General features: G+C 44.3%; 1 protein-coding gene across 2 annotated transcripts in view; it reads right to left on the reverse strand.

Annotated features, from left to right (window-relative positions):
- Window positions 1–12,217, reverse strand: part of SRGAP3 (SLIT-ROBO Rho GTPase activating protein 3) — a 229,960-nt gene that overhangs the window by 101,756 nt on the left and 115,987 nt on the right. The window lies entirely within an intron of this gene.

Genomic DNA, 12,217 nt, shown 5'->3' on the forward strand with positions numbered 1-12,217 from the left:
GTATGGCTCACAGGTTCACAAGGGCATTGTTGATATGGAAGATATCTTCTGGTGCACCCCCAGGGATGGAAATGGGCATGGATATGATGTCCATAGCCCCGCCCCAGGGACCGTGCCAGAAGAGGCAGGGAGGCAGCCGGCAGAGGAGGTGGAGGCAGCTGGGGCTGGGGGAACTGAGGTGGTGACTGTGGTGGAGGCTCAGGTGGCCGTGGAGCCAGCTGATGCCCAAAGGACTCCACAGAAGAGGGTGGCCCTCCTGCTGCAAGAGCTAAGGAGGGAGAGGGAAGGAGAGGGAATGGGTGGAAAGGGTCTCTGTTTGTGTGTGTCTGTCTGAGAGGGAGGGGGAGGGACCAGGGGAGAGGTCAAGTAAGCAAGAGGGAAGCAGGGAGAGGGGTGTGTGTGTGTGTGTGTCAGAGAGAGAGGGCTAGGATGAAGGAGCCCTGGAGCAGCTATATGTTCCACATATCTGTGAAAGTCAGTCTATCATTACTTTTGTCATTGTGTGATCCATCCCAAGGCTCAGTGAGAAATAGATATTATTATTGCTAATACTGTCAAAACCAAAAATATAATGATTTTTAAAATTATTATTAGACTTGTTGACCACTCATCCCAGTTGGCTCATGGTGGTTTACAACAGGAAAATAAAACCACAATAAAATCATGAGGCTCAGTAATAAATACCTTAATCCCCCCCCCGAACCCCATTTGACTCAACTAGACGGGTTCAACCCCATTGTACTCAACTGGTTCCATGCCTCAGGGTAGGTGTTGAGATGTTTAATTATATAGGTGTTCGGAAATGTGGATATATTAATATATATATATATATATATATATATATATATGTCTGCATGTTTTATTATTTATTAATAATATGTCATTAATAAATAATAAAACATGCAGACATTGAGAGGCTGGGCCCTATAAAACTTGAAACTGTACTGCCTAATGGAAAAAGTCTGTATTATAGGCAGCTTTATGTTCTGCGCATCTCTAGTGTATTGCTGGCATAAAAAGTAATGTTAAACACTACAAGAATGGGTGACTTGAGGATGCTATACCCTACTTCAAATGCCGAAGCCTGCTAATTCTCATCACTTCATCACTGAAGTCTGCTAAGTGCTATCTCCATTCTCCCAGAAGGCCACATAGTTCAGTCTTAAAAGGGCAGCAGCATATAAACATAAACAATCAAAAATAAAACCTAATTCAGCTATTACTTCTTGTCACATGAACAGCTTAGCAAATGAACAATAAAAGCACCAAGTAATAGGGACACGGGAAGAAATAAATACCTACTAGTAAACCAAAGACACAGATCTACTGTCACACACAGAAGCTATGAAAAGGATACATTTAGAAATACTTGCACAATGTATTAGGCTTCCAAATCCAAATTTACAGTCTTTTATATCCAGCTGAATACTGCTAATCCCTGGCGGATGTATCAATTTGGCACCCATCCCACACAGAACAAAAACAAAACACTATTATAACACTACTGTTATTCAGCTGCATTTTTCACATGCTTTTCATGCTCACTGAATCTGTCTGTATTTTTCTCCATTTAGAACAAAACCGGTTGATTTTGGCAGCAGAGCCCATTTCTGGTAATAACATTTAAAAAAAAATAAATCATTACTTTCCCTCTTGGATCTATTCATTTCTATTTTAAACTCCTACCTAGATTATACTTTCCAGAACTAGCTCTGCTCTAGTATTTTAAAATAGTATGTAAAATATAAATTAATAAGATGTCTGGGGTGGGTGGTGAGAGAACTGAAATTGCTTTAGTGTATTGGAGACTTGAACATGCCATGCTTCTTTACAGCTCCATAAATCCTTTATAATGTCTTCATTCAGAAACTGAATTAGCATCATCCAAAGGAATGCCAGTCAACATCTGGACTCTGTTTTTCTAATTCTGAAACGCAAAACCCAAAATACAGCCACTTGGTGTTTCCAAACGGATGGCTACTGAATCATTAACCTAGTTCTCACAACAGCAGAGGAGGTGGTAAAACGTGCACATGAATCTTATGTCAGATCAGACTGCAAGCAGGAGCTCATAATTCAATTTTCCTCCATGTAAAGCTAAGTTTAGCCCTCTTCCCGATATAATTCCCAATTATATAACTTTTTTGTGTATGTGCTGAGCAGCACTCCATCACGTAAACCCCATCTTTTATCTGAAGTGGCACATTAATGGCACAGATTTACCACCTTCTTGCCATTGTGAAGGAACAGGCCACCATTTGTATTCTTTAAGAAAAGCAGAGGGCCTCATAGGTCAGTTTAACAGTATGTACAAGCTCTCATAATGGACCTTAGGTGGCAGGAGTAGACCTCAGAGAACACTGCAAGCCAGAGCAGATAATGAAGACTCAACGTCATGCCAATATGTGGGACTTCATGTGTTCACATGGGATTTTTTTAAAAACCCTTCTTTAAATACAGCCAATTAATATAAATGTGCAAATTTGTGGTGCCTTCCATGAAAATACCATACATCTTTGTGACCAGTATTTAATTTCTAAAACAAGAACAGCTGGCCTTCAAGTGAACCAGAGGACTGTTCTGGCCTCTGATATTCACTGATAAAGGAACTGTCCTCATTGAGTACACAGTTTCTAAGGAGAAACCCTGGTACTGAAAACAAGTTTGTATCAGACTTAGTCGAGTAAGAAGTAATCATCTCAGCCACCCAGGAGATCATTTATAGCACATGAACATTTCAGTGTTGACCACTCTGTGCTAGGCATATTTATTGGTGTTCGAGTTCTCTTCAGATACGTAATTCCACCAATCTGTCCTAGAATAACAAAGAAGCCAAGAAGCAGCAGCACAGCAACAGGACAACGAAACCATAGAATCCATTCAATTATGCAGGGTAGGGATGCGGACTTGCCAACAAGGCCAAATGTTCCATATAGTCATGAATGACGTGTAAGTGATGGCTTGCCTTTTTAATTGCATCAGCTAATAGCCAGGAAAGGCATGAAGGCTCCTTGTTCAGTTGTCTTACAGGAGTCCCAGTCCCAGCAACTGACAACCCTAATAATATTACAGCCAAAAGTATTCATATTTTATTGTAGCCATGTATGCATTGTTTAATTTCAGTTGCACAAGATTGGTAACTACTCAGTTTCATTACTATTCACATTTTTGTAACATCATAGTTGTAATAACTGCTTACAATACTTTGAAATTGCATTAATTTATACAATAACTCACGTTTCTTGCCCTTAACACATCTGTTGCCTTGCTAATGCTAACTAAATTACACCTTCCTAAAATAGTTGACTATAGTCACCACTTTATAGATCAACTGACATATCCTAATTAATTCCTTATTCATACATCCTCATGCAGAAATTCAACCAGGTCCCATTATGCACATGTTGAATAATGCACTTTTAATGTTCTTGTGCAGCTGGATTTTCCTGTGCAGAAGAGGAAAGTTTACTTCTAAAATACACTGAAAGTGCATTATCCAATGTGTGCATAATATACCTGGGCCAATCTGGATCTCTGAGGCCAACAGAGGTTATGAGTTCAGTGACAGAGGGTCTACTGGGCAAGTTCTATCTCCATTTCGTTAAGTTAAAAGGTTTACATAGTAGATAATGAACACCTTGCCACAGTGATCCATGCAACAGTCACCTCCAGACAAGATTACTGCCAGGCTGACTAGGTAAGAATGACCTTGAGAGACCAGTGGTCTCATTCAGTATAAAACAGCTTCATAGGTTCATAATAGGAGAGTCACCTATTATTCAATACTAAGAACACTGGATTCAAACACAGCCCTCTGCTTAGATGGTTAATTTTGCCAACCTTTGACATAATTATGCATGTCTTGTATGAAGAGGTATTTGTTTCATATCAGAAGCCTAAAATGGGCCCTTGCAAGGCCAAAATATTATTTCATCTTTTCTTCAAACCTGACATACTTATTTTATTGCATAACCTCAAGAAAAATGTCTTTTATTACAGAACCTTGATTGTTCAAAATGCTCTGTAGTTCAGCAAATAAAATAAAATATGTCCCATAAATCCATGTCTACTCAGCAAATATGAGAGCTCTTCCATCTCATTGCCCTGCAGAAAGATTTCTTCCTGCTACTTCAGGCTCCTTATGCTATATCCCTATGTAGAGGATTCAGGTGGAGGCAAAACAAAGGCTGTACTCTTTTAACACCCCCCCCCCCCCCATTCTCCACAGGTTTATTCTCGTTCGCCAGGTTTATGATTGAGGCTGAGGCAGTGAGGAAGATCAGTTGGGATCCTCCCTGGTGTTAGGCATTAGTTAGGTCATTACCATCTTGGCTCCGCTTTTCATCCTCACTAGAGGTGGCTGTGGGTTGAAATATTATGGAATTCCGCCATGTTTGTGCCAGTTGCTCTATGGTTTTTGTCCTGTTTTAATGGGGCTTTATTGGGGTTTTTATTGGACACTTTGTAACCTGAGTGGAGTGGCATGAAACAAACAAACAAACAAACGCATGCATGCATACATACAGTGAACACACACTTTGGGTAATGAACTTCTTACTCAACCTTTTACAGTGAGGCTAAGGAAATAACTGTTCTTCTCTCTGCATTTTAAAATTTATTTATGATTTGATTTCTATCCTGCAACTCTCACATAGTAACTTGTGGCAGGTCACAGTCATCTTAAAAATCCTACTAAACATCAAAACTCAACCCCATTAAAGCTTCATTGTCCCCTCCTCCTCTGACGCCGACCAACTCACCTGCTCACAGACTTATTAAACCACTCCAGGAGGGCTGCCTGATGTCCCATATAGTTCAGGGTAATGCAGGGAGTTTTTTGTACTGACAACAAAATTTAGTGGAAGGGAAAGTTAGCAGCAACCACAAATAATGACTGGCAAGTAAAACTGAGCCAAAGGATTTGTGGAGCCTGGACTTTGTAATAGCCAACATAAAACAAGCTTTTAAATTATGATTTCACCTCTTCGATGGTACAACATGAAAGAATGTTATGAAAACAAGTGGACTTCCTCAGGTCTTACTGTATGCATTTAGTATTGTAGGAAAATTACGTAAATGAGCTTAGAAAAGGGGGAAATTTTGGGGAGAGTGACTTTTTCCCCAGAGACCAACTGATAGCAAAATTTTCTTAAAGAACTGAAAACCTTTCAGTCTGTACATTCTTCAGTTCAGCGGGTTGTTACAGATGCTGCACCAGGAGGCAGCTCACTCTCCCCCATCCCATGTTCTCTGATTTGAAAGAGGCCAGAAGGCCCAGGCAACTTCCTGGAAGCAGGGCTCCTCTTGTACCCAGCAAACATCTGAAACTGGCAGGAAGTTGGAGGCAGAGAGATTACTCCTTATTAGGTTTCCTGGCTGAATCCCTCCTGATTAGGGCTAAACTACCAGGGTGGGCCACTCCTGGCTGAGGGCAATCTCCAATTGGGGGAATATTTCCAGAGGATTCAATCAGGTAGGGAGTGAGTTATCTGCATGCAATTTGAGTTGACTGACTCTCACTGGCAGAGTGCAGTTTGAATTGATTGGCCCTCACTGGCAGAGTGCTCTCTCTCTCTCTCTGATGGTGGCACACCCCCAGGGAGTGTCAATAATGCAGGGAGTGAGCTGTCATCTTGAGCTTTCTTATGTTTAGTGATGATGATAGTGATGATGATTATATTTCTAGGCCACTCCTCTCTGGCAGAAGTATCAGGGCAGCTGACAACAATTACATTTCAGTACATAAAATATAAACCAATTACACTTCAAACAATCAGTTAAAAAAAGACATGCTACATCACAGATGAATCAGAAGAGTTTACAACCCAGGCTTGGATGGGTGGTGAGGAACAGGGGGCCCAATTTTGATGTCAATATGTGTTGGTCTTTGTTTCAACCATATGCCTCATGGAAGAGTGCCGTTTTACAGGCCATTCAGAACTCTGACAGTTCCAAAAAGGCCTAGATTTCTCCTAGCAGCTCACTGCACCAGGCTGGAGACAGGGCCATAAAGGCTCTAGCTGAGATCGAGACCAAGCACATTTCTCTAGGGCTGGAGATCATGAACAGGTTGGAACCAGCAGAGCAAAGAACTCTACAGGGGTTGTTGTGGACCATGTAAATCCTGAAACCTGATCCAGAACTCATCCAGCAACCAATGCAACTGCTGGGGAACAGGTCAAATCTGAGCTCTCCATGGGGTCCTTGTAAGTCAGGGGTCATCAACCCCCGGTCCGCAGCCCGGTGGCAGGCTGCAAAGGCCACGGTACAGGGCCGCCGGCAGCCATGCCTGCCTCCCCCCGCCGGCAGCAAGAAGGAAGGGAAGAGGCAGGCACAGCCGGTGGCATGGCGGTAATGCAAACGCGCATGCGCGCTGTTGCCGCACACGCACGTTAGCGCCCCTAGTGGCGAAAACGCGCAGCGCAGTTGTCGCGCATGCGTGTTAGCGCCACCTGGTGGCGAAAACACGCATGCGCGGCAACTGCGCGTGCACGTTTTCGCAGCACCCAGGCCGTTGGCTCTTCCCTCACTCCGGAGGCGGTCCCTGACCTGAGATAGGTTGGGGATCGCTACTTGTAAGGACCCCAGCAGCCACATTTTAGACCAGTTCTATTTTCTGGGTCAGAGTCAAGGGCAGGCCCATGAAGAGCTAGTTATAGTAATCTAGCCTGAAGGTGACTGTTGCATTGATCACCGGGGCTAGGTGTTTAGGGTTCAAGTAAGGTGATAGTATCTTTGCCTGATGTAGGTTTAAAAATGCCTGATGAGCTATTTTTGTGACCTGCACATGCATGGTAAAAGAGGCATTGAAGGTCACCCCAACATTTCTGACTGGGCCACTTGAAGCTGTATCCTGTTAAGACAGGGAAGGCATGCTTCCTTTTCCGGTCCCTTTCTTCCCAGCCACAGTACCTCCAACTTCAGTAGTTGTTCCATGCAACTTTGCTGGAGCTGCTCCATCAAGGCTCCCAGACATCAAAATCAAGTGTCCAAGAAATCAGGTGAAGTGTTTTTGGGCAGCCACACATTAACCAGCAGAGCTGGGTGTCATCCACATATTGGTGACACCCACGTCCAAATCCCTGGCCAAGCTTTGCACTTGATTGGTTGGGCCAGTTACAAACTGTGAGAGCCCTAGTGTTGCCATGGACAACACTAGGTCCGCGTTCTGACTGGAGGCAGGCTCGTCTGCATGGACACTGAAGTCTCACAGGACAAGAATCCTGGGATACTACAATGCCCAGGCTGGCACTGCCTCCAGTAGACATGACAGGGTATCTGCTGGAGCGTTAGGTGAACTACATCAGCCTGATAGCTAAGCCATTTACTGAGCCCCATCCCAGGCCAACATATTCAATTCCTGGGATCGTTGGTGCTGGAAGTGCCCTGAACGAGAAAGCATCCCTGACCAATATTGCAGACATCTCCCACAAATCAAGGTCTGAGACTGATGGAGGACCGAGTATCCCGTGGGACTGAGCTCTTTCAGAGTGAGTGTTTTGCGCTCCGTCACCCAGGTATTAATAGGAATTACCTGAGACACCCTGCCAAAGCAACCCTACCACGGCTCTTCCTTGCTTCTCTACCTTCCCTCTCCTCCCCATCACATTTGCAGTTTTGTCTTCAGTAGTGTAGCCCTGCTGCAGGAAATGAAAGGGGAAGTATGGACTGGGGCTGGCTGGCCTAGCTTGGAAGTGGAGTGATTTCTCGGTAATGGCAGGGGCGGGGCATACTCATTTCCCAGCACAGCTTGACCCATAAAAATCTCATAAGAGACCCTGTTTTTACAAAAATTTTGCACAGGCATGTATGAACAGCTTTCTACCACCTCCTAGAAAATCAACACAGAGTTCTTTCTTCTAGTCTGTCTTTAAATCAGGTATTGTTGACATGTAATGACTCCAGATGTTAACAGAAATAGCAGAAAAGACTTTTGTATTTAACTCAACTTGCAGTGCTCTCCCCCCCCCCCAAAAAAAAACACCCTCCTTAAATCTGATGCCACCTTTGTCTGATTTTAGCATTTTAAAAAAGGTATCCAGAAGGAAAAAATTGTCAGGTGCTAGAAATATATCTGAAGTCTTTTAGTGGCAAAGATCTGTGAGTTTTTGCTGGTGCCCAACAGTTAAGCTCTCGACATTGTTGTTGTTGTTATGTGCGAAGTCGTGTCCGACCCATCGCGACCCCATGGACAATGATCCTCCAGGCCTTCCTGTCCTCTACCATTCCCCGGAGTCCATTTAAATTTGCATCTACTGCTTCAGTGACTCCATCCAGCCACCTCATTCTCTGTCGTCCCCTTCTTCTTTTGCCCTCGATCGCTCCCAGCATTAGGCTCTTCTCCAGGGAGTCCTTCCTTCTCATGAGGTGGCCAAACTGCGGCCCTCCCCAGGAGCAAGCGTCTTTTAATTTCTTTGCTCTCGACATATCCAGCTATAAATCCTTCCAAAAAAAATGTACCATTGCATTCAGGAGAAACTGATGGGTTGTATGCAGCAAGAAACCACAATCACTGGACGACAAGTGCGCTTAGTCCCTGTAAGAAAAACACTGCAAAACAGTATAACTATTATGAAATATAAAGATCTTGAGTCACATTTAATACCACCCTAAAAACTCCAATGATGAAAACCTCATTTGTACAAAATCATCTGAGCTTAACACAAATAACAAGAGATCTTGTGTATACAGTTTGAGAATCATATATATCATATAAAAAGGTTGCTCAAACAAGTAACCTAGCATTTTCTGATTCTCTGGCCCAGATTAACAAAGGAATCCTGGCCCAGATTAACAAAGGAATTCTGGGGGGAAGATCCCAAATTCACATTACAAAAATACAAATTAAGCCAGCAGACCTTCTTCCCTTGCTTTCCTGAGTAAACACTCAGGAAATAAATCAACCCCTCATAAATCAACCCCGCCTGTATAACCGGCATGACAGCAGTGTTACAGTGTTTGAGAAGGTCACAGCAGTGGCTTTTTAGCTAAACCCTATAACAGGGGTAGTCAAACTGCGGCCCTCCAGATGTCCATGGACTACAATTCCCAGAAGCCCCTGCCAGCAAATGCTGGCAGGGGCTTCTGGGAATTGTAGTCCATGGACATCTGGAGGGCCGCAGTTTGACTACCCCTGCCCTATAACATCACAGTTGCAATGTATGGCTGTGAAAGTTGGACCATAAGGAAAGCTGAGCATCAAAGAATTGAGGCTTTTGAACTCTGCTGCTGGAGAAGACTCTTGCGAGTCCCTTGGACTGTAAGGCGAACAAACCGGTCATTCCTAGAGAAGATCAGTCCTGCCTGCTCCTTAGAAGGCCAGATCCTGAAGATGAAACTCAAATACTTTGGCCACCTCATGAGAAGGAAGGACTCCCTGGAGAAGAGCCTAATGCTGAGAGCGATTGAGGGCAAAAGAAGAAGGAGACGACAGAGAATGAGGTGGCTGGATGGAGTCACTGAAGCAGTCGGGGCAAACTTAAATAGACTCTGGGGAATGGTAGAGGACAGGAAGGCCTGGAGGATCATTGTCCATGGGGTCGCGATGGGTCAGGCATGACTTTGCACCTAACAACAAGAACAACATAACATCATACTGCTTGTTGGCTGCATATGCAGTTTCCAGTGCATGAAAACACTAAGATCATGGATTCCCAACCAGGGGTCCGTGGCTTTCCCCACCTGCTTTCATGGATTTGGCCACAAGCTAGGGATCATGCTGCTTCCATTGCTCCCCCTCCCAAGCGTGAGAGAGTTCTCTCATGGTTTCTGTGCCTGGGAGGGTAAAGAGCCTGCACCTCTACTCCAGCCTTAAACAGCATCCTGTCTCTCCCTTCCCACTCAGTCTTCTTCAAGCCTGCCTGTTAACCTGGGCGATGATGTCACTTACAATGACATGTAACTTTTGAGGGGCAAGGCAGGGTGGCGTAGCCATCTGAAATTACTCGTGGGGCTCTTCAAAGCCTGAGAAATTATTTGGGAGGCTTCTCCATGGTCAAATGGTTAAGAAAGGCTGACTTAGATGCTCAGTTTTGGGATTGGTAGTATAATACTGTAGAATATGGTGTGTCAGGGTGGCTCAATACCCCCCTTTCCACAAATTTAGTGTACAAATCAATACAACAACAAGAACCATCTGCAAATGGCTATTGGCCACCAACATTATGCCATATCACTCCCCCTCTTCTCCAAAGACAAGATACTCTTCTTCGTGGATATAGAAAGAAGAGCTGACCATCTGCAAAGACCTCACTGACTCAGGCCTATCCAGACTAAGATGCTGGCACCCAGCAATAAGATCGGCACAAATCTTGCAATCACGAAATTTCAATCTACAGAATGAATAGTGGTGAACATGGATCCAACCAGTTCCACCTATAAGCTGCTAAACACCAACGAGAGGCTGGTAGCATTTGACTTCTCATTTAAGTACGGAAGACAGCTTCTGGAATACAAACAGGTTTGGGCAGTTGTGCAGACCTGTTGTTTAACTGGGGCAAAGTAACAGGGCCTGATTGTGATTGTGGCGCAGCCCGTCAAACCATTTTCCATCTGTCACAGGAATGCAAGCATCATGCTTTCCAGGAAGACATAGTGGAGCTCTCTGAACTCTCCGCAGCGCAGCTCGACTGAGTGGATTGAAAACTTGGGTATCAGCATTTAGGGGGCTTGCCCAGTTGGTCTGTGTGCCCGTTGTATCAACTTATTTATGTATTTTATATTATTGTAAACTTCCTGTGTGTAACTCTGCCATGTGATATATTACTTCATTAAATAATTCTACACAGAAAGGAAAAAAAAGACAAGGCTGACATAGAGCAGAAGAAACCAGGCTGTAGAAATATATGGGCTCGTTTTCCTCACGCATCGTAAATACGGCAAAGTTTCACAAGGCCAGTCGAGGTTATTAAAGCTGTCTGAGGAGTTATTCTTGCTTCATTATTACATTTGCTGCCCCTTTCAGATTACAGCAATATAATTTTTTTAGAAGCAAATCAGGCAAGACAGATTAAGGAAGATACAATTCCTCCATTTAAAGGAGAAGTACGTCTGACTCTGGAGACGCATTCCAGCACTGCAGCTTGTCTCTCAAACACGCTCTTTCTTTTCCTTTTTCCTTTCCTTTCCGAAGAAACTGTCTCTTTCGGGAAATCTAGTGAACCAGAAAATACTGCCTCTTAATCATTTTCTCCTACCATGCTGCAGGGTTAAACACAACTGAGATATGCTGGAACATCTAAGCAATCTTTGAGATGATGGATGTTTGATGGAAGTAGCCGTCATTCCTTTCCATTCTATCACGCGAGGTCACGTCACATTCTTCCTTTGTGACATCTCCCACAACACAATATGAGAAGCAAGCCACAGAATAGTTACTAAAAATAATCATTATATTTGGTTGAGGCATCTGTTCCACTTAATATTTCTGGTAAGGCCTTGTAGGAGGAGCATGTCTCATGGCTTAAGTGCCACTCAGCGCTTAACACCCACTCAGGGCGGCTGTCCCACTCCTGAGTACCTCCTCCTCCAACCGGCTTGCCTGTCTGTCCAGCGGCCAGCCAATCACCTTCTGTCCCCCACCCCCTGACCACCTCCTCCTCCTTCCTCTAACAGCCAGCTGCAGCCTTTCCAAGTTCTGGGGGGAGGGGGAGGCCGTCCACAGAGTTCTTCCACTCTACCCTCCTAATCTAGCACTTGTTGTATTCCTGAATGCAACAAGCTTGGCCCCTAATTACATAAAGCAATGAACGAATATTAAACATTACATCATTGTGGAGTAGAAAAACTGTGACAAATCCTTTCCATAATCAAGGCACTTTATACAGTTAGCAGTTCTCGGTACCAGAACCAATCTGAAAAGTGACCTAAAATCTTGTAGTATTACCATCAGAATGAATAATTCATTATATATACACACTAGGGTTGGGCACTTTGGTGCCCAAAGCGGCCGCTCGCTCCCAACACAGCCAGCGCCACGCCTGCTCCTCCCCCCCCCCCATGGCGCTGGCTGCGTTGGGAACGACCAGCCACTTCAGGCACCGAAGTGCTCAACCCTAGTACACACTGCTACATCAGACCAGGGACCCTCTGCTCCAGTGGACAAGGGATTCTACCTGAATTCCACCTTAGCAGTCAAATTTTAAACAGACCTCAAGTGTACAGCCCCAGCACACACTCACCTAAACCTTCATTGCTTCCCATGCTGTGCAGTCCATTC

The sequence above is a fragment of the Paroedura picta genome, chromosome 3, assembly GCF_049243985.1.
Source record: "Paroedura picta isolate Pp20150507F chromosome 3, Ppicta_v3.0, whole genome shotgun sequence".
NCBI classification, from domain to species: domain Eukaryota; kingdom Metazoa; phylum Chordata; class Lepidosauria; order Squamata; family Gekkonidae; genus Paroedura; species Paroedura picta.